Source organism: Felis catus, chromosome D1 (assembly GCF_018350175.1).
Source record: "Felis catus isolate Fca126 chromosome D1, F.catus_Fca126_mat1.0, whole genome shotgun sequence".
In the NCBI taxonomy this organism is placed as follows: domain Eukaryota; kingdom Metazoa; phylum Chordata; class Mammalia; order Carnivora; family Felidae; genus Felis; species Felis catus.
The window spans coordinates 2,875,170-2,895,547 of record NC_058377.1 but is presented as its reverse complement, the minus strand read 5'-3'; the positions used below and the strand labels follow the sequence as shown (position 1 = coordinate 2,895,547).

At 44.3% G+C, this 20,378-nt stretch overlaps 1 protein-coding gene and 1 long non-coding RNA gene across 2 annotated transcripts in view; one reads left to right on the top strand and one right to left on the bottom strand.

Annotated features, from left to right (window-relative positions):
• GRIA4 (glutamate ionotropic receptor AMPA type subunit 4) overlaps positions 1-20,378 on the bottom strand; it is a 1,433,894-nt gene that overhangs the window by 1,227,626 nt on the left and 185,890 nt on the right. The window lies entirely within an intron of this gene.
• On the top strand, positions 13,444-15,377 carry LOC123380689. Its single transcript, XR_006586771.1, has 2 exons — positions 13,444-13,989; positions 14,100-15,377. It is a non-coding gene; the product is annotated as an uncharacterized LOC123380689 (long non-coding RNA).

Below are 20,378 nucleotides of genomic sequence, written 5' to 3'. Positions count from 1 at the left end.
TTTTGCTTTTGCTCTCTTCCATTCTTAACTTTGAAGTTCGAGCTGGTGTCCTATCTTGGTAAGGCACTTCTGTCTTGTGTTCAGGTGCACCTGGTATCCTCAAACTCTCTAGGCAGTAAACATGCCATCTTCCATTGGGATGAGAAGACGCAGGGAGTCGGAAGTTTTGAGGGTATAGATGTTTTACATATGTATTTAGGACCTAATATTTTTTTCACATGAAATTCTAGAGACTCTGGTTGACTGAGTGGCTTCTTAAGGAAACTCCTTGAAAATGAAACCTAAGAGGCTTGGAGGGCAGGATAAGGTAGTTCTTCAATGTATGCAAAGATTTTGTTCTCTATATTTTAAAAACAAACTTTGAAAATTGCAAGACTTGGGCCTCTAAAATAATGTCTAGGTCCCAGAATCTTAGCGCCTCTCCAGAAATGAACCTAGAATCTTAACACACTGCTTTGGGAAGTTTCAGATAGAAGGTGGAGCCCAAAAAAATACTTTTTGATAAATCAGTGCATTCTTAGAATTTCGTTTTGTTGTAATTATACAGAGAGAGGAGTTACCGATAATTGCTGTATCTCCAACCAAGATCAGTACTGCCCAGAGAATGCTAACAGGTAGTATACACTGGCTGAGATGAATTCTCAGCTCCTCAGTTTTGGGTTATAACTGTCAAACTGCTTACTCAGAGATAAAAGGATTATTTTACAAATACTTTAATAAAACTGACTAGGATATTTCACAGTTTCAAACAAACTGAAGGCCATTGGAATTAAAATATCCTTTTACAGTCACTTATAGATTAAAAATATTTCCGACGATAGAGTGGGACTTTAAATACTGACAAGAAAAGAGGTTTTAGTACTGAAATTTTATTATTATTTTAGAATTCTAATTGAAATTATTTTGCTTTCCCTAGATTAAAACATGTTGTTGAATGATTTTTTTTTTTTTACTACACTTTGGGAATGGAATTAGTTTCATGGTTTTCCCAAAATTTACCCACAGAAGCATACTGAAAGAATGAATGATCTTTCCCTGAAACCTCAAGAGATAACCAATGTATAACCAAGCCCTTCACGTGAGCATTCTACTTTCTACTTTCAGGAAGAAAAGGAAACCTAACAGAATTAATGAACGAAATGTTCCAAAGAACAATCTATATGTCTAAGTTGACACGACGTCTGGCAAAACAGGTACACGAGCATACGTGATGTGGGCTACCTGCTGGAGTTCACCTCTGTGATCCACGTCCCTGACGCTGTGGTTATGTGACCCTCACTAAATCAGACCCTGAGGAGACCCTATCAGGCCACACCACTCACAGAGGCATCATTCAGTGAAGGAAAAAAAATGCACGAGGGCTCCAGATGCTCCCTGAATGTGGGCTGCTGGCTACAGCTCCAGAATATCTGCAGACCAACTTTATGGACTACCTATGGGAACAGGGTCAAATGAAAATAATACTAAAAACCCTTCCATTTCTGGCATATGGCATCTCTAGAAATCTGCGAGTCAAGCTCAGTGGAGGTAGCCGTACACAGATCGGGACCAGTCCTCCTGTCCCGAATATCCCACCGCATGACAGAGGGGTGGGTGGTCACTTTTCCAACCTCTGGGCTCAGAAATGAGACTAGGGCTACATACGTGTCCTCCGGGTACCGACGTGGCAAGAATTCGTGGGCAGGTGTCACTTGCACAGAAGAGAACTTAACGTGCCTTTTCATTATCGATCAGCATTGCTATCGCAGCCAACTGCACCACCTGCATATGAATTAGCCACTGCAACATTATTAGAGCTTCTGCTCCGACAAAATTGTCCCTGACATCATTTACTGGCATCCTCCATGCCCTTAGGGAGAACAACTAATTTTAATGTTAGCCCAGGCTAAAAATTAATTATGAAAGCAAATAAATTCTGCAAAGACAACAAGCCAATCCCGCATCCCTAAAGCAAATATCACCCTGGTAGCCCCCTCCACTGTGCCTGCTGGCAGTACTCAACTAATGGATTTAGCCAGTCACTGTTGACTCTTCCTGCTAATGTGGGCTAGGTACTTCTGCAAGCACGGACTCCTTCATACGTGTACCGAGCACCTGACGAAGGACTAGCCGCTAGATAAGGCGCTGGGAAGAAAGGTAAGAAAGGCACGGCTCCTTGCCTTCGAGTATAATTTCACGTGGGCAGGATGCCCGGAGGGAACGGGTAAGCTATAGTACAGACTTACAGGGTGGTCTGGGAAGATATGAAGGAGAGCCCCATGGCAGTCCACACTAGAGGTCAGTGGAGGGGTCTCCAAAATGCACACTACTGGAACGTGCCAGGTTATAGCCCTCTGACCTAACCCAAAAGTGAAGCGTGCATGGATGCCGAAGAGGAGTAGCTATCGGACTAGACTTGTGTTAGAATGACCACTCTAGCGCAGCAAGAGGACACGGAAGACCGGGGGCAAGAATCCCTGTAAGGAGTGTGCCGAGTAGGTGAGTTACTTTAAGGTCCTGGGGAAAGGAGCCGCGGAAGGAGAGCAGGGTGCATTAAAAAAGGGGCGGGGGCAAATTAACCTTACGGTACCCATTTTCCCCTATCACACTGGAGCACGAGAGTGGTTTTTAGTTACTATCTTGGCTGAAGGATGAAGTAGTTCCAGAGTCTATGACTTTGTCTTCCCCAGTGTGACAGTTTTTATTCCAAAAGCTAAGGCATCAGATTTTACCAAATGCTAAGCATTTTTAAATTTTTATTTATTTATTTATTATTGAGAGACAAAGAGAGACAGAGCATGAACAGGGCAGGGGCAGAGAGAGAGGGAGGGAGGGAGGGAGGGAGGGAGGGAGGCAGGCTCCAGGCTCTGAGCTGTCAGCACAGAGCCCAATGTGGGGCTTTAACTCACAAACCACGAGATCACGACCTGAGCCGAAGTCGGACACTTAACCGACTGAGCCACCTAGGCGTCCCAACTGCTAAGTATTTTAATTACACATTTAGGAAACTGAAAAATGGCTCCTGGATGAACCCACACAGCCAAAAGATCCACCATAAGCTACAACTTTGTCAAGACTCTCTATATCATCTGGCCCCAGAGGACCAGACCCTGGCAGGGAGCCATGATGATACTTTGAAAGGGACTCCAGGGATCAGCGTCAGTTCAGGTAGGTGTCCCAGGGGCCCCTGAAATGTTAGCAAAGTGAGAAAGGGACCCCCGCTTCTTACTGAGGCAGCTGCCCTCAGCCCCCCCTCATCAATCTTTGCCTTCTTCTTTGAGAAGAGCTGAGTGGCACCCTTGCACACAGCCCGTTTCGCCCTCAAGGATGCCATGTACAAAACCCTTTGTCCGTCAGATCTCTTGGCTTCCACTTCAACTTGTTAGCTATTAGGATCACTGTAGCCTATTAGAGTTAGTATTTAACCCCAGCGCCTATCCAGTGTTGAGGGAGGTCCTCTCATCCCTGTTATTATCAGCTAGCTGCATTTTATAACAGTCTTTCCAAGAGCCAGGCTTACAGAGTAAAATCACCATAAAGTTCCAGCATTTCTGGGGTCCCTGTCATGAAAACCTTTGGAAGCAGCATGTCCTTTGCACCTTTCCATAGAACATGATTACGTGGTTGACCTGGCATACATACCGTGTCCCATCCCAGATGCCCACTTTGGTTTCCTTTTGTCCTTTGTGTTAAATCCTACATCCCAGGAGAGCATTTCCAAGTGAATAAACTCATTCCCCTCCTATTGTATTTTCTTGCCTCTTGACTTAGCACCCTCAGAATACAGTCCTGCTCCTACTCCCCCAGGACCTCCTGGAATAGAACATCCATTTCTTGGAGCTCTCAGGGGCTCTAAAACCACCCAGGTTATGCGACAAGTTAACCCTGGTTACAGGAGTGGTGGCCACGATGGAAGGTGGGATCCCACACACCTGATTCGGAGCCGTCTTCCAACATAAGAGGTGGGGAACAAGGCACGTCGGCTCTGGAGGGAGGTGCTACTTTTGAGAACTCAGAGGGATTCTGGGAAGACAGAAAGTCACATGCATCCACACTGCTGTCTTCATCCAGTGTGTCAAAGCCCCAGGGTGTTCGTTTTTTTCAGCCAGGGAAAATGACCTTGACATAACAGGACAGCCTTGGTAAGCACTGAATTGTCTTTGAGGCGGGCCTCTCTGTTAAGTTGCTGACTTGGTCCTCAGCTTTCTCTTCCTCTCACTGCAGGAGAGGCTTTCACATCGGGCTTTCAGTTTCCCAGGACTCCACCCAGCATTACCTTTCTGTGGGACCTCAATGGCATTTGCCAAGAGCCAGACACGCACGTCAGCCTTACAGCCGCCATTTCCTGTGTGCATTTCAAACACCCGCTGCCTTCCCTACCCACACTACACCCCTTAGTTCACCAGGAGTGAAACGGTTGGCAAGGGGGCCACCACCTTCTGTGAGGTCTACCTGTGCTCCAACCTCTTACTGTCAGGTGGCTGCTGGAGGATCCAACTTCAAAGCACAACTTCAAAAACGATGCATCTTCTTACCCACTTTCTTCAACTCCTCCCAGCCCACAAACGCAATTTATAGGGAATGAATATTATGATACCGGCCTGCCGAAACCTTGACCAACATGGCAGGCGGAATTAGGTGAGAATTTCCCAAGGGTTACCCCCTAGCAGGTTCAAATTGTAGAGACTTTACATATCTGCCTCGAGCCGATCTGAGCTGCCCCAGGATGCTAATGACTTAGAGCACATGGATCTCTACAGGCGGGGCAGACCCTGAAGGAGCCACAAATGATGACTCTCCTCACCTCACCCCTACACCAGGACGCAAAGTCCTTTGTCTTTTTTTTTTTTTAAGATTTTATTTGTGGGTCATCTCTACACCCAACGTGGGGCTCAAACTCACAACCCCGAGAGGAAGAGTCACACGCTCTACCTCCTGAGCTGGCCAAGCACCCCCAGACCCAAACTCCTTTGGAAGAGAATTCTCCCTACACACTTCCAGGTCTACCGCGTTGCATCAGCCTTTTCAAAAACACAACTTTTAGTTTTAATTTTCTCCATTGTTTCTTTCACTGACTTCTGTTCTTATTTCTGTTCTTCTCTACTGATTTACTCGTATTTAATTTGCTGTTCCTTTTCTACCTTCTTGAGAGGAACACATAAATCACAATATTAAGGTTTCTATTTTTGTCCATTAGAAGTATTTACACTTATAAACTTCCCACTACTCGCAGATTTAACTAAATCCCACAGGTTTAAAACTTAATATTGTCGACTCATGGGTTATTGTAAATGTTTATTGCTTACTCTGAAAATACCTGAATTTTTTAAGTAATCTTTTCATATTGCCTTCTTGCATGATTTTCCTCTAAGAAAAGTACATACTCTGAACAACTTTAATCCTATGAAACATAGTGATTTTTTTCTGATCCAGCGTATCGTCTACTTTGAAAACTGTTTTATGTATACTTACTCTTCAGTTGTTTGATGCAATCTTTTACTTATTTCGCTTATGTCAATGGTTACGAATGTTATATTTTTCATCCTTAATGATTTATTTCCTACGTGTCCTAACATTTACATAGGCTCCAATGATTCTATCTTTTCCATGTTTTCTCTTCCTTTTGTTAGATTTGCCTTCTGTACTTTGAGTCTGTGTTATTAGACCATTTTTGTCTATGTTACTGCATGAGCAGCATACAAATTTAGAATTATTGTAACTTTCTGATGAATGGAAAATTTTATTTTGATGAAATGTCGATCTTTTCAATAGTTTTTGTCCTTAGTCCAAGTTGTATATAAATTTATTAAGCTACTTCAGGCTTCTACAGGACATAACTTACTGTCTATAACCTATCAAAGTAGTTGAGATTTTTCCAACTCGAAATTTTTTGTCTTTAGTTTTGAATACATATATCTATATGTAATATAATTACTGATATATTCAGTTTTAAATATACCATGTTAAAGTGTCCCACTTAAGTGTCCTACTTATCCTATTTGTTCTTTGTTCCTTTTAAATCCCCTCTTATTTAAAAATTTTTTTGGGGTGCCTGGGTGGCTCAGTTGGTTAAGCATCTGACTTGAGCTCAGGTCATGATCTCACGGTGAGTTTGAGCCCTGCGTTGGGCTTTGTGCTGGCAGCTCAGAGCCTGGAACCTGCTTCAGATTCTGTGTCTCCCTCTCTCTCTGCCCCTCCTCTGCTCATGCTCTGTCTCTCTCTGTCTCAAAAATAAATTAACAAAAAAAAAAAAAATCAAAAAAGATTAAAAAAAATTTTTTTTAGGTTTAGTTATTTATTTTGAAAAAGAGAGAGAGTGAGCACACATGTGCAAGCAGGTAAGGGGCAGAGAGGGAGAGAGTCCCAAGCAGGTTCCACGCTGTCAGCACAGAGCCCAACATGGGGCTTGATCCCACAAACCATAAGACTGTGACCTGAGCTGAAATCAAGATTTGGACACTAAACCAACTGAGCCACTCAGGCGGCCCTCTTATTTAGGATTTTTAAACTGCTCACTTTATTTTATTCTATGACTTTTTACTTAACTATTTTAGTGGCTAACCTAAATATAACTATAGGTATCCTTGACTTATTAGATCTTATTTCAAACGAATACTTTCCCTACTGCCTTGACAACACAAGGAACTCACAACCTGAACTATTTCCTGGCTCTGTGCACTTCTTTTCCTTTATGTGATTTCTCTACATTTTTTAAACCCCACAACATATCATTATTATTGTTTTAAACAGTGAATATTCTTTTCTTTTTACCTCGATGATAACATCTTTTCATAGTTCTTTTAGTGTGGTCACTCCAAGATGAATCTCTATTCTTTGTTTATAAAGGACTTTATTTTCTTTATTCTCTGAAGGAATATAATTCTCAAGTGGGACTTATTTTATTCTCAAGTGTTTTAGGATAACATCTCTTTGTCTTGTACTGTTTCTGATAAAAACTTTGCTGTCTTATTATTTCACCCTTGAAGGAAACAGGACTTTTTATATGGTCCGCACAAGTGTGTGTGTGTGTGTGTGTGTGTGTGTGTGTGTGTGTGTGTGTGTGTCTTGTGTGTTATTTGAGGTATTTTGAAAGCTATGTGAATATTGCTTCCTTCAATTCTCTGTTGCCTGTCTTCGAAGACTCTAATGACACAAATTTCCAGACTTCACTACGTTGTATCTGGCTCTTACAATCTTTTTCATCTTTTGTATTCTTTGGACTTCAATCTAGGAATTTCTTGCTGAATCAACTTCTAGTTCACTAATCCTTGGTTTTATTGTGCCTAAATTACTATTTTAACTTTTATCACTGTCTTAATTTGTTACTATATATGTTTTTAGAATTTATATTATTTAAGTAGATTGTAGTTCTCTGGGTAAATTCTCCATTTTTTTCTCTACTACTCAAACCCATTAATCATAGTTATATTGAAGTTTTGTGCCTGGTAATTACAATAATCAAATCTCTTACAGGTGTTTTACTATTGTCTTTTTTTTTTTTTTAAGTTTTCTTTTTTGTCTTTTTTTTTTTTTCCTTTTCTTTTTTGGTCATTTTGTTCTTTTTCCTTCTGTGACAACTTTTTTTTTTTTTTTAACTTGGCTTTGGAGGTAACAATCACTAGAGTGATAGTGAATAATATGATCTTCCAGCAAAAAGAATTTAGCATAATTGTCACGAGCCACTGAAGGGTGACCCGATCACCTTGATGTGGTGCAGGCTTTGTTAGCCCTATTCAGTTGCACGTCGTCTTTACGTTTCAACGTGGTACTTAGGTTTTTATGGTGCAGCTCTTACTGCCGACGTAGCCCTTTGAGATCTCAACTGAGGTGTTTTCCTGAGTCTCCATGGTGTGTGTGGTGTGTGTGTGGTATATGTGTGTGTGTGGTGTGTATGCAGTGTGTGTGCATGCGTGTGTTGGTGGCACAGGCCGCAGGCAAAGCTGCCAGCACAATGTGAGGCTCGTGTCTCTGCAGTGCACTCTCCTGAGGACCATTTCCTCTCGCGTTTTGGCTGCCTCGGTTTCCCGGAATGCGTTCTCCCCATCACAACAAGACTGGCAGGACTCTACGACTGACGGTCCCCTTCGCCTTCATCCCCATCGCTGAGATTCACCGATGAACGTGGGGGGAAACAGAGGCACACGTGGGGTTCACCCTGATGCAACTTCCTCTGCTCTTCGGTCTCGTCTCCACAGAACTCGGCTGCTGTGATCGTTGCCAAACGAATTCCAACAGTTGCCGTGTTTTGTTTTCGTTTTCTATCCAGATCTGACATTTCCTCCCTTCTGGAGGATTTCTTTGATACCAGCTACTCCCTCCCAAACAGAAGCCAAAGTCCCAACTGTGGTTCTAAAGATATAAGCCATAATAGTGTTCGCTTCCGATTTAATTCAAGTCTAGACATATTTGCCAATTTTGTTTTGTTATCAGAATTCCAAACTTCAGAGATACTCTGAGAAATGCTAAACCGCCCATATATTGTCTTGTGGCTCCGGCCACATAGCAGAGCAATTTGTCACACGCACGACCTCCCTGAAGAGAGAGCCTTGGCCCAATGAGGGAAGGTTAGCAGGAAGCCACAGGCAGAAACACAGTAACTTCGGCAAAACGCTGGAACGATCCCTGCATGGGCTGTCACACGAGGGAGAGCCTTTCTACACCCTGCATGGGTTTAGGGTCCCCCACAGAGCCCAGTGCCCACGCGTGGCATTTACACGTGTACATCAAGTTCAAGACGTGCAGTGGTTTGAGACGAGAAAAGGGAACAGGTGTGCCCGGCAAGGCGGCAAGTATGGACGCTCTTTCATTTCTTACACAATTCCCTCACACTCACTGCCCTTTAAGTCTCTACACTGTTCTTTACTTCAAGAGAAAACAGAAGGCCTTTTTTGGCTTTCAGCATTTAATTTTAATGGTGGAGTTTTTCACCATTGCCATCCTGAAGAAAGCTTTGGGAGGGTCTGGTACCACACCGACTAGAGCCTGGAGACCTTAGGCAGGGACCTTTGAAAAAGAGGGGAGGGGAGGGGAGGGGAGGGGAGGGGAGGGGAGGGGAGGGAGGACCTGGAGAGTCCTAAGGGCAGGTCATGAGACCATGTCCTGCCACGAAAAGGGCCTTAAGGGCCAAGGCAAGCATGCAGGGGCTTAAGTTAGACAACTTCCTCTCTGGACAATGCCAAAACACACAGGCACACTTTCCCTAAAAGGAAGCAAAGGTAACGTCAGAGGGCCACCACTGCACTGAACAGGGAGAAGACCACAGAAACCAGGCAGAGAGACTGCACTGACACATGGACAGCCGAAGGCAGGCTGTGTGCAGAAGCTTAGGAGCGTTACTCCTAAGAGGGCCACCGGTACTGGGACGGGGCCTCCCCACTGGCGTCTGTGCAGGCCTTGGGGGCAAAAGGTGTGCAAGGGGTCAGGCCGAGTGTCAGCGGTCACCCTGGCATCACTACCCTACCCTACACCCCGACATCCTGGAGCTCTCTCTCCACTGGGCATCCACACACTGTGCCAACACGTCTGTGACACAGGTAGACGGGAGTAATTTTGTGCTGGCACCCTCCTGCCAAGGACAACACCTCACCACCTCACCACCATGCATCTCCCTCCCTTATCTCCTACCTGCCTTCCTCCTCCTCCTCCTCCTCCTAGCCTTCTCTCCTTTTTATGATCCTCCTTCTGCCTCTCGTAGACCCACTTTTCAAAACCGCCAGCCGCAAAAGGAAGGGGACAGGAGCAAAAAGCATTACCCTAGGGAGGGCGCCAGAGAAGCAGGACGGAGGGAAAATGAGACCGTGTGTCAGCCCCTCACCCTCTGCCAGGACCGCCTCAGCTACTACCAAAAACATTTTCACAGAGCTTTCTGGGAAACGTCCAGCCACAGGAACCTCACTACCTCACAGTCCACTTACTCTGTTCTTGGTCAGCTAGAACCACGAGAAGAGCTTCTTCTCATGAGCTGTGTCCTGACTCGTGTTTTCTGACGGGGCAGAGGACCTTTCTGCCCGTAACTGGTTGTTCTCGTCTTTCCATTGGTCATACACTTCCCACACTAGCATTTTTCTCATTTTCACTGGAACCAATAGTCATGGCTGTTGAGAGACCCATGGCTCTGTGGTTCTTCGAGAGGCTGAAGGGATGTGAGTCCACTGAGAAACATGGAATCCTTCTGTCTCAACTGCCAAGTGGGTTACCACTCAACTGCACTCATTCCAGAAACCCTTTTGTCTCAACTGACAAGTGTGGATAGCACTCAACTACACTCATTCCAGAAAACAGAGGCTGAGCCTTTGTAACTGACTCTGGGTGTTTCCAGAATTGCTGGCAGTTTCTCCAGAGTTTTCAGGACAGCACAACAGTGTCTCTGTTTCTCCCCCACTTGAAAAGCTATGAAACACTCAAGAGATCAAATGGACAGATGAATATAGAAAACATTGGAAGACAGTGATTGTTTATCCAGAATGAAGTGCCATCGTTGCATTAATTTTCCCAACTCAAGAGTCTGAGAGAAGTCAGGTTCTAATTTTCTCAGGGCTTCTGGTGCCCCATGACGTATGGTCAAATCCTCGGCAGGCGGTTCCCTTGATCCACAGGCATGACACCTTTGTTGAAACGTAGCTTTGACCACCCCATTACTGTGTGACTTCGGGCAAACGACGACTCACGACATTCAATGTCCCATCTGTGAAACAGCGCTAAGCACAAATAAGTAAAATACATAGATATTATGAGATACTATTACATGTGAACTATTTTCCCCCACTAGACTGGGAGCTTCCTGAGGGAAGTAACTGGTGTCTCTGTTCTCTGTGTCTCAGAAGGTGAGGAATCCTAAGACACAGACGTCAGCACTCACTCCAAGTCTGCTGGGACGAAAACAAGCAACACTGACTGCAATACCTCCTTTCGCTCCCTATGATTCTGTAGGTAAACAAGTTCCTGTAACCAGAACACAGCTCGTTAGGGCCAAATATTAGCACAAGGCTTGAAAATTTTTTAATGTTTTAACAAGATCAGCGATCACTTTACGTTAAGGTATCAGAATTTTTATTTAAAAATCCATCATTTTCAGCATGCCCGGGTGGCTCAGTCAGTTAGGTGTCTGACTCAGGGTTTTGGCTCCATTCATCATCTCAGATTCTGTGAGTTCGAACTCACAGGTCAGGCTCTGTGTGGACAGCGTGGAACCTGCTTGGGATTCTCTCTCCTCTGTCTGCCCCTCCCCCACTCTCTCTCTCTCTCTCTCTCTCTCTCTCTCTCTCTCTGCTTCTCAAAACAGATAAACATTTAATAAAAATAAATTAAAAATAAAAATAATTTTGTTAATGACATAAAAAGATATAACTTTAAGTAGACCCTCCCCAACACTTGCACAACACTACCTTCGAGGAATAGTATATTAAGGAAAAGAGTGACTACTCAGTATTTATTTGCTAAACAAAGGGAAATGCATCCTAGTCGCTTCAAAATAAAGAAAACATACAAATACCTCCTGTAATTTTTTATGATCTCTAATCATTTTTAAGGTTTATTCCTAATTTCTGGAACTCAAATGAAGAAAAACAATTCGAATGGATGTGTCACGCTAGCTGACTAATATGTCCTGAGGACCATCACATGTGGGGGACATTGCAATCTGACAAAGTTCTTGGACGCGGCAACCGCAAGAATCTTGATGACTGCACAGAAAGAGCTTGGTGAGTTAGTCATCATTAAGATAATTCCAATGCTGCGAAGGGAATGGACCGTGGCCCTGCATCTTTCTGAAACAAAGTGCTGGAAATATAAACACAGAACATGCCTCTTTGAATCTTCACTACAGAGCCGGCTGACCTCTCAAACGGCGCTCAGTAGGCACAGAGAAAGCACTCTGGGTCAGCTCTTTGCAGCCTGATAAAATGACCCTTTGTCAACAAAACGTCTGTCCCCCAACACCTAGAGCCCTGCCGACTCTGCTTCCGAGGAAGGCTTGAGAAATACGGAGAACCGCTCACAATAGACCCTTGTGGGCTGTAACCTGCCGACGTCTGTGACTGGGATTAAATGGGTGACCCCCTGCCCATTTGCAAAGGAGAAAATACTTCCGGAGAGAGGATGCATCCGAATAGGAACTTCCTGGAAGAATCCAGGGTAGCCCCCAGCGTGGGAAGGAGGCACGAGGCAGCGGGAGGAGCAGAAGGCCTTGGAGGAGAAAGCTGTTGCTGGGACAGGAAAACAGGGAACGTGACGGAGGAGCTAAGGGAAGTCAAACGGGAGAAGCAGGCGGGGCTGAAGTTCGGGAGCGCCGAGGAGGCCGACCCGCAGGCGGGACACCGCTGATGGGGCAGTGAGGACACCCTGCAGTAGGACGCCGGACGCGGCCAAAAGGGAGCCTGCGGCCACTACAACCGAACCCGCCGCCGGGTCTCTGCAGGGCTGGCTGCACAGGTGGATTTTCTGAGCAGGGCGCTACGACTTTGGACTTTCGGATGAGGATCGCTTTGAAAGATTCGGAGGCTGAAGAGGGCGTCTTAGGGCCCTCTGTCCTCTTCGCCCGCGAATAAGGGAGAAGCGGCCGTGCACACGGACACGTTGCGGATGCAGGAGGGCTGACGGGTGCAACTCCGCGAGGGCTGCTCGCGCCACGCGCGCCTGCGCTCAGCTGCCAGAGGCTGGGGACCTGCCCCCGCCCACAGGCGCCAACTTAGCAGGAGGCGCCCCGGCCGACCAGCCGATGGCCCCGCGACCTGGGCAGGCAGCCCGGCCGGGCACCCGTTCTTCACGTGCCAATTCAGGCGCGACGCGTGGTCCGCGCAGGTGCATCGGCGGGCACCCCCCTCCCCCCTTCCGGGTGTGCTCCCCGTCACCGCCGCCTTCCTCCTTTCCCCAGGGGCGCGTCCTCCTCTGCGGGGACGGGGACGGGGCTGGGCCGTCCCCCACACGTCGTCTGAGTCGTGGAAGACGCACTCCGGGATCGCGACCCGTCGGCTCCCACGGGCAAGCCACGCGTCAACAGGCCGGCTGTGAGCGGACAAACGGCCAGCTGTCGGCCATCCTGTCCCGTGCGCGCGCTTCTGCTTCAGGGCAGGTGTTCTTAAACCGCACGGCGGGCGGCTCTTCAGGACACTGACCGGCCTGGCGAGGACCCCCGAGGGCGTGGGCGTCACTGACCCACGGGGGGAGGGTTCAATCGAGGGAGGGCACCGAGCAGCACCCAGGGCCACGCGGTACAGACGTTCACTTACACGTTACAACCCCCAGAAAGCGTTTCCTCCACGCATCACCTGAGGACGAGGATTTGAGTTTTACCGTAAGGAATTCTGACCGCTTGATGACACGAAGGCTCGTGTCCAGACTAGGTATCCTCTCTTGAACTGAAAAAAACAGTGTGGCCGCCGCTTCACTATCACAAAACGCCACCTGCCGGGAGCGCTGGCATAGCCCCCAACCCGGTAGGGCTGGGGCTGGGGGGGGAGGGGGGAAGGGGAGAGGCAGGGGTAGGGAGGTAGGAAAATGCAAACCCGACAGTCAGGAAAACGGAGTTCTAGCCCCAAGATGATTGCTCAGGATCGGTGTGCTTGGACGAGCCCCTTCGTCTCAGTTTTTCATCTCTAAAACGAGAGTTCTAAAACCTGTTTGTTCCATCACCCACCCACTCCCGCCCCCCAGGATTCCTATCAGATCAGGCTGTTAAAAACCTGGAAAATGCAATTCAACTGAACAGCACTGTTATTCTATAGTCTCATATTTACTCTTAAGATGATTGAGAAAAGCTGGAATCGGTCCCCATACGTAAGAAGCTAACTCTGAGAAAAGCTGTAAGTAAGCAACACTAAAGGGTCAGTTTGCCGTCCATTGAAACTGAGAGATCCCAGAGATTTAATTCTCTGATACCAAAGTGAATTTGATTCTCGTCTTACAATACAACCAAACTGCTCCCGCCTGCACTCACCACACTGCAATATCTAGAAAGCAGTATTTTTGATACTTCACCATCGAACTTGAATCCCTATTACCTGGCGCCATAAGGTAATAAAAGTGGCCGTGGGCTTTATCATGGGTCCAAAAAATAGGGGTTTGGCCGGGTAAACACTTCTTACAAGCATAATAACTGACAGATGCTGTGTTGTACTACAAAGGCCACTCAGCTTGGAGACACAGGTTCTGGAACCAGCCCTTCTCAACAGCGAATCTACACATCAAGCCATCACGTGTTACGTAATTCGTTGGCCCTTAGTGTCCTTATCTATAAAGTGTAGATAAAAACTGATACTTGGCTAGACTGCGTGGGACACACAAAGTGATAACGTTTGTGTAAGTATTTGCAATACATAACAGCACAAGCAAATATAACCTTACTGCAGTACTAGTATCTGTAATAAAACAAGAAGGAAGCTGAGACTCGGTACATCTCAGGGCACCATGAGTCCCTTCCGTTCTGGAAGAGAATGAAACTAAACCTTCCCCAATGACAGATGAAGACAAAAGGCCTTTCATTCACTTAGAGATCTTGCAAGAAAAAAACGAGGGCAGAGAATGGATGAAGGCACTGGTCATGCATGCTGGCGTCCTGTTGAAGTTATCTGGACCTCTTTTGTCCCCACCTCTAAATCTGAGGTAGAAAGGTTTCATTAAGTCTTTGGTTTAATATTAAAACAAACTTACTGTGAATAGCTTTTATCTTACAAAATATTAACTGTAGCACAGAATGTCACTCAGGACAAAGGATCAATATCACTCACGTATTTTGGTACATTAAGCTATGGTGAAAACGTAAATAAATAATACGGCTCAAAGTACATGAAGTCAATCTGAAAAACATCACTCCCAAAGAAACTGATCCAAAAGAAAGAAACACCAAAGCTAACGCTGATGAACTCAGAGACACGGTGATGATGGCAATGGAGTAAATGGCGGCAAGAAGGAACTGATACAAAGCTCTACTAGCATCGGCTTTCACATAGAGATGTTTCCCTGTATCTGAGGGTTAGGGACCAGGATGTATCTTTTTATCTATGTGCTGCACTTTATTTTTATTGGACGCTGACATAACAGCACTTTTCCTTATTCTCCATGAACTTCAGGTAAGCCATTAAAGGCATCAGTTCATGGTAACATAGGCTTCGAAGATAAACATTTGGAATTTGTTTTAATAGCTTAGGTATCCATCTATCAAACATCCAGATATCTAGAAATATCCACATTACTGCATATAGAGTTTAACCGGCATGTGATTAAGATGTGGTGGTCGACATGTCCTGGTATTAACCAACAGACCACATGCCCAGTGGCCAGGGCTCCCCAATATCCTTGAAAGATCCGAAAGGCTGACAGAATGAACAATGTGGACAGTGTAACCATTTTTCTTTTCAGAACCATTAATGTGGTCCTATAATTAAACACGTTGAATCAACAGAGTCTTTACCAATTTCTATCATGAATAAGTATCACAGAAAATTTCTACTTAGCTAGATAGGTATTTATTTTGAAAAACTTTGCTGGGGGCAAACATAAAGCTCTTTTAAATTTCAACAACAACACAAAGAAGGTTTGTGTAAATTAATGTTAGTGAAAACTCAGAAAAACGAATTCCTCATAAATCACAAGGTAAACGAGGCATTGGTAAGCAAACCAGTCAGCACAGACAAACGCAGGGGCGGTTAGAAACCTCCTTGCTAGAACACAGCTCTGAGAATCGACAAATTCCCTGACTGACATTTTCTTTAGGCTGTATGCAGATGATATCAAAGTTACTGGTTGAGAAGTGAAAAAAATCCCAAGTGCTCAGTTATTTGGTGATATGAGGTTAAAGACTGACAGATTTTTCAGTTCACATTTTTAAAATGATTATGTTCACACAAAAATCTGAAAGACAAGTTACAAAATAAGAATAAAAGGTTAACAACTACTAGGAGCAGACTAAAAGGAAACTAAAGTATCTCTGGTTTATCACTGATTTACATTGTCTTGAAGATGCTATCAGTTAAAGTCTGGATATTTGTAGACATTCATTGTGGGCGAATCAATGTATAGGTTTCAATAGGCCAAATTATTCTAAGTGGATTATCTTTGCCAGGACACAAGTCAATGGTCCTGAAAGCATTTTCAATACTTTAATTCTTATTAATGTACCTTTTCCTACAGTAAAGGAAGGAAGGAGGAAATTATAGAGAACTCCGCATTAGCACACAGCAAATTTAATTTCCCTGTCATCCAACCCACTGTTGGCCAGGCAATGTGGGTGTTTGCAATGAAATAATCCAAAGTGAATTAGCCTGGACTCTTGGTTGTAAGTAACAGAAAATGACGCTATGAGATGATTTCATCAGCAGAGAGAGAGGGAGAACCAGACTCAACAGTAGTAAGAAAAAGGGACAACTAGAGTCAAAACCACAGCACAATGAGACCATTCCCGCTGCCACTGCTGATTATCACGGCCACACACTGGACTCCACTGCAGAACAGCAGAGCCACACGCAGATGAATATCAGAGCCACAAATGAACTCGGTAGCTGCAAGAGCCACAGACAGACTCCGTGGCTGAATATCGGAGCCACAGACGGACTCTGTGGCTGCGAGAGCCACAAACTGGACTCCGTGACTGTGATCCCCTAAAGCCAGGTGTTTTCTCTGTCAATACACTCACACATGGTCCCTCCTTTGAGACACCTAACCCTAAATAAAATGGAGATGAGCATAGGGAATTGGTAAGACCCCACGCCCGACCTGTTTCTGCACAGCAACCTGGAAAAAAGTACCTGTGTGTTCAGTGTCTGTAGACTCACACAGTGTGGGGAGTTCTCCAACACGGGAAGGACGTTCACCTGCGGGGCAGGTACCCAAGCAAAGAGACCAATGTTCACAAAAACACATGTGAACTTAGGAAAGGTGTGTGAGATAGAGGACGATGGGCATTGGCATCAGAGTGTGAATTTTGGAATTTCAGCTCCCTATTTCCCAAATTTATAACCTCCAGCATATTTCCTGTCCTTTCTAAGGATCTACTAGCTTGTAATTCCCCTGAGGGCAAGATCTGTGTCTGACTTGTTTGGGTGGTATTTCCAGCCAGAGGACAAAGCCTGGCCACAAGCCAAAGTTCTGAAACACTTCTTGAATGAACAAGGACAAAGTCCACTATTGAATGCTGACAATAGCATATGTCATGTGTCCTAAACCCTTACACGTTTTGTGTGTGTGATTATTTGATGCGGATTGCACACCTACCCGACTAAGCTCTGAAATCAGGGTCAATGAGTCTAATTTCTGACCGTCTGTACTGTGCAGAGTATAGGCTCTGACATTTACTAAGGGCTAAATAACAGGTGAGTGGGTGAAACCCTGGATATTTTTCTCACCTGCAAATGTGATACAGTATCCTATTTGTTTGGGGGTTTAATGAAAATATCTAAAGGTATTCTTCCAGAGTGAGTGATCACTGTTGTTGTTTCTTTTCTGGACAAAACAAACTCCAGAGTCACAGTTAATTATAAAATTCTAAACCATAATTGTCTCATTAGGCAACAGAAAATGGTGTGCCATTGTATTTATTCACTATTTTGCTCTCATTCATTGATGTTCTCGCCTCCTTGTACCTGCTGAGAGCCCCTCCGGTCCAGGGAACGTGCTTCAGGTTTTATTTCATCAAAGTCAGCATCCTCCAATTTCCAACTCACAGAGCAGGTTCATTTTCTTGAAAAAAATTCGTAAATGAGGGCATGGCTACGTGATACTGGACTTTTGTTACTTCCAAGACCACAAGAGTCGTCTCATACCATGTAAGAAATGAACATATTAAAAATATTATAAATAAGACCCTCACCCCAGCTTCTTTGTCCTATATCCGTGTTTGCCGGTAAGACGCCGGCAGTAATGCGTGCTTCTAACTGCCGAGCACACATGCTCAAATAAGAACATTTTATTTTGAAAAAGAAAAGTCATTTTGATAAAAACTGATAAAATCAGGCCTCAGGAGCGACAATAAAATGCAACCCTAGTGACAGATGGTTCTGGCACAACGGTGAGGGGCAGGGTTGCCGGATAATGCTTCCTAGGCACAGCTAAGAAACCCAAATAAGGAGAACAAGGATAAGGAGCAGATAAAAACATATATTTGTGTATGCAACTAATATATACATTTTTTTAAAGCATGAAAATTTCCGAAAAGAGGCACACATTAAATGTCAATGCTGAAAGGGTTTAGTGAAAGACCAGTAAAAGGAACAAGGGATTTCATCTGTGTACGTCATCATGACGTTTCTATACCACGTGGAACAGAGAGATAATCTTAAAAGCATGAGGTGGTGGGTCAGGAGCTGGGCATGTGACAGGGTCAGAAGCAACACGAAATTGGACCGCGGAACAGCAAGTCTGCTTCCTAGAGTAAAATGGAGAAACACCCTCTGAATTCTGCGGAAAATTCATTTTTAGCCCAGCGTGCAGGGTCATGACTGAATTCCATCAAACCGTGCGACAGATCACAGACATTTAAAAATATCCAAAGATTTAACAGTTAATCTTCCAGGTACCCTTTCCGAGGGAGTTTTACAAAAGGCGCTCGTGGAAAGTAAAGCAAGAGGAAGGTACGGGATCCAGAAAAGAGGCCTCACATGATGAAGGACGGCTAAAGAGGGTCCCAGGGTACCTGCCCTGCAGCAGGTGACAAGTGACCGGTCCAAACCGCAGCAGGAGGGAAGACAGGAGGAGGAGGAGGAGGAGAAGAACCAAGAGTTTAAAGACGACAAGCCAGATGTGTGATGTGGTATGTTCTAGTGCTGTAAAAATTAGGGCTTGTGTGGAAAATCATCGCTTCTGGGAAAAGTGATGGAAGATAAATAGATAATTATGTAAATAAAAGCTATAAGGCAATAATTAAATATGAGGAAAAATAATATGAGTAAAGAATACATCATCTATACTTTTGGCCTCACCAGTGAAAACATACATATGTATTTACCTACAAAGAATAGTGTAAGAGCCTGCTACTGGTTTCACTAATTATACTGCAATCATGTTGGGAAAATAAAAGCAGGGAAATAAGGAGGAAATTATATAAGGAAGTTAAAGGAGAACCAGTAATCTCTACCAAAATTGAAACTTCTGAAGAGTTTCTAGAGATAAAGAATACCCAATGGGAAGAGGTTAGTCTCCTCAACAAATGGTGTTGGGAAAACTGGACAGCAACATGCAGAAGAATGAAACTGGACCACTTTCTTACACCATACATAAAAATAAATTCAAACTGGATTAAAGACCTAAATGTGACACCTGAAACCATGAAAATCCTAGAGGAGAGCACAGACAGTAATTTCTCTGACTGTAGCAACTTCTTCCTAGGTATGTCTCCTAAGGCAAGGGAAACAAAAGCAATAATAAACTATTGGGACTACATCAAAATAAAAAGCTTCTGCACAGCAAAAGAAACAATCAACAAAACTAAAAGGCAACGTATGGGAGAAGATATAATATATCTGATAAAGGGTTAGTATCTAAAATATATAAAGAACTTATACAACTCAACACACAAAACCCGAAAAATCCAATAAAACATGGGAACCAATGGACAGACATTTCTGCAAAGAAGACATCCAGATAGCCAAAAGACACATGAAAAGATGTTCAACATCACTCATCATCAAGAAAAGGCAAATCAAAACTACAATAATATATCACCACATACCTGTTGGAATGACTAAAATCAACAACATAATCAATAACAAGTGTTGGTAAAGATGTGGACAAAAAAAGAATCCTCATGCACTGTGGGTATGAATGCAAACTGGTCCAGACACTGTGGAAAACAGTATGAATATTCCTCAAAAAGTTAAAAATGGAACTAACCCTATGATCCAGTATTCCCACTACTGGGTATTTAGCCAAAGAATACAAAAACACTAACTCAAAGGGATACATGCACCCTTAGGTTAATAGTAGCATTATTTACAATAGTCAGATATGGAAATAGCCCAAGTGTCCACCGACTGATGAATGGACAAAGAAGATGTGATTCATACACACACACATACTATATAAATACACACACACACACACACACACACATATTACTCAGCCATAAAAAAAGAATGAAATCTTGCCATTTGCAATGACATGGATGGAACTAGAGAGTATTCTGCTAAGCGAAATTAGTCACAGCAAGACACATATGCGATTTCACTCATATGTGGAATTTAAGAAACAAAACAAATGAGCAGAGTGGATAAAAGAGGGAGAATGAGGCAAACCAACAAAGAGACTCTTAACCATGGAGACCACAGTGATGGTCACTGAAGGGGAGGTGGGTAGGGAACGGGTGAAATTTGTTGTGATGAGCACCAGGTGATGTAATGAAGTGTAGAATCACTATGTTGTACACCTGAAACAAATATTACACTCTATGTTAACTGGAATTTAAATAAAAACTT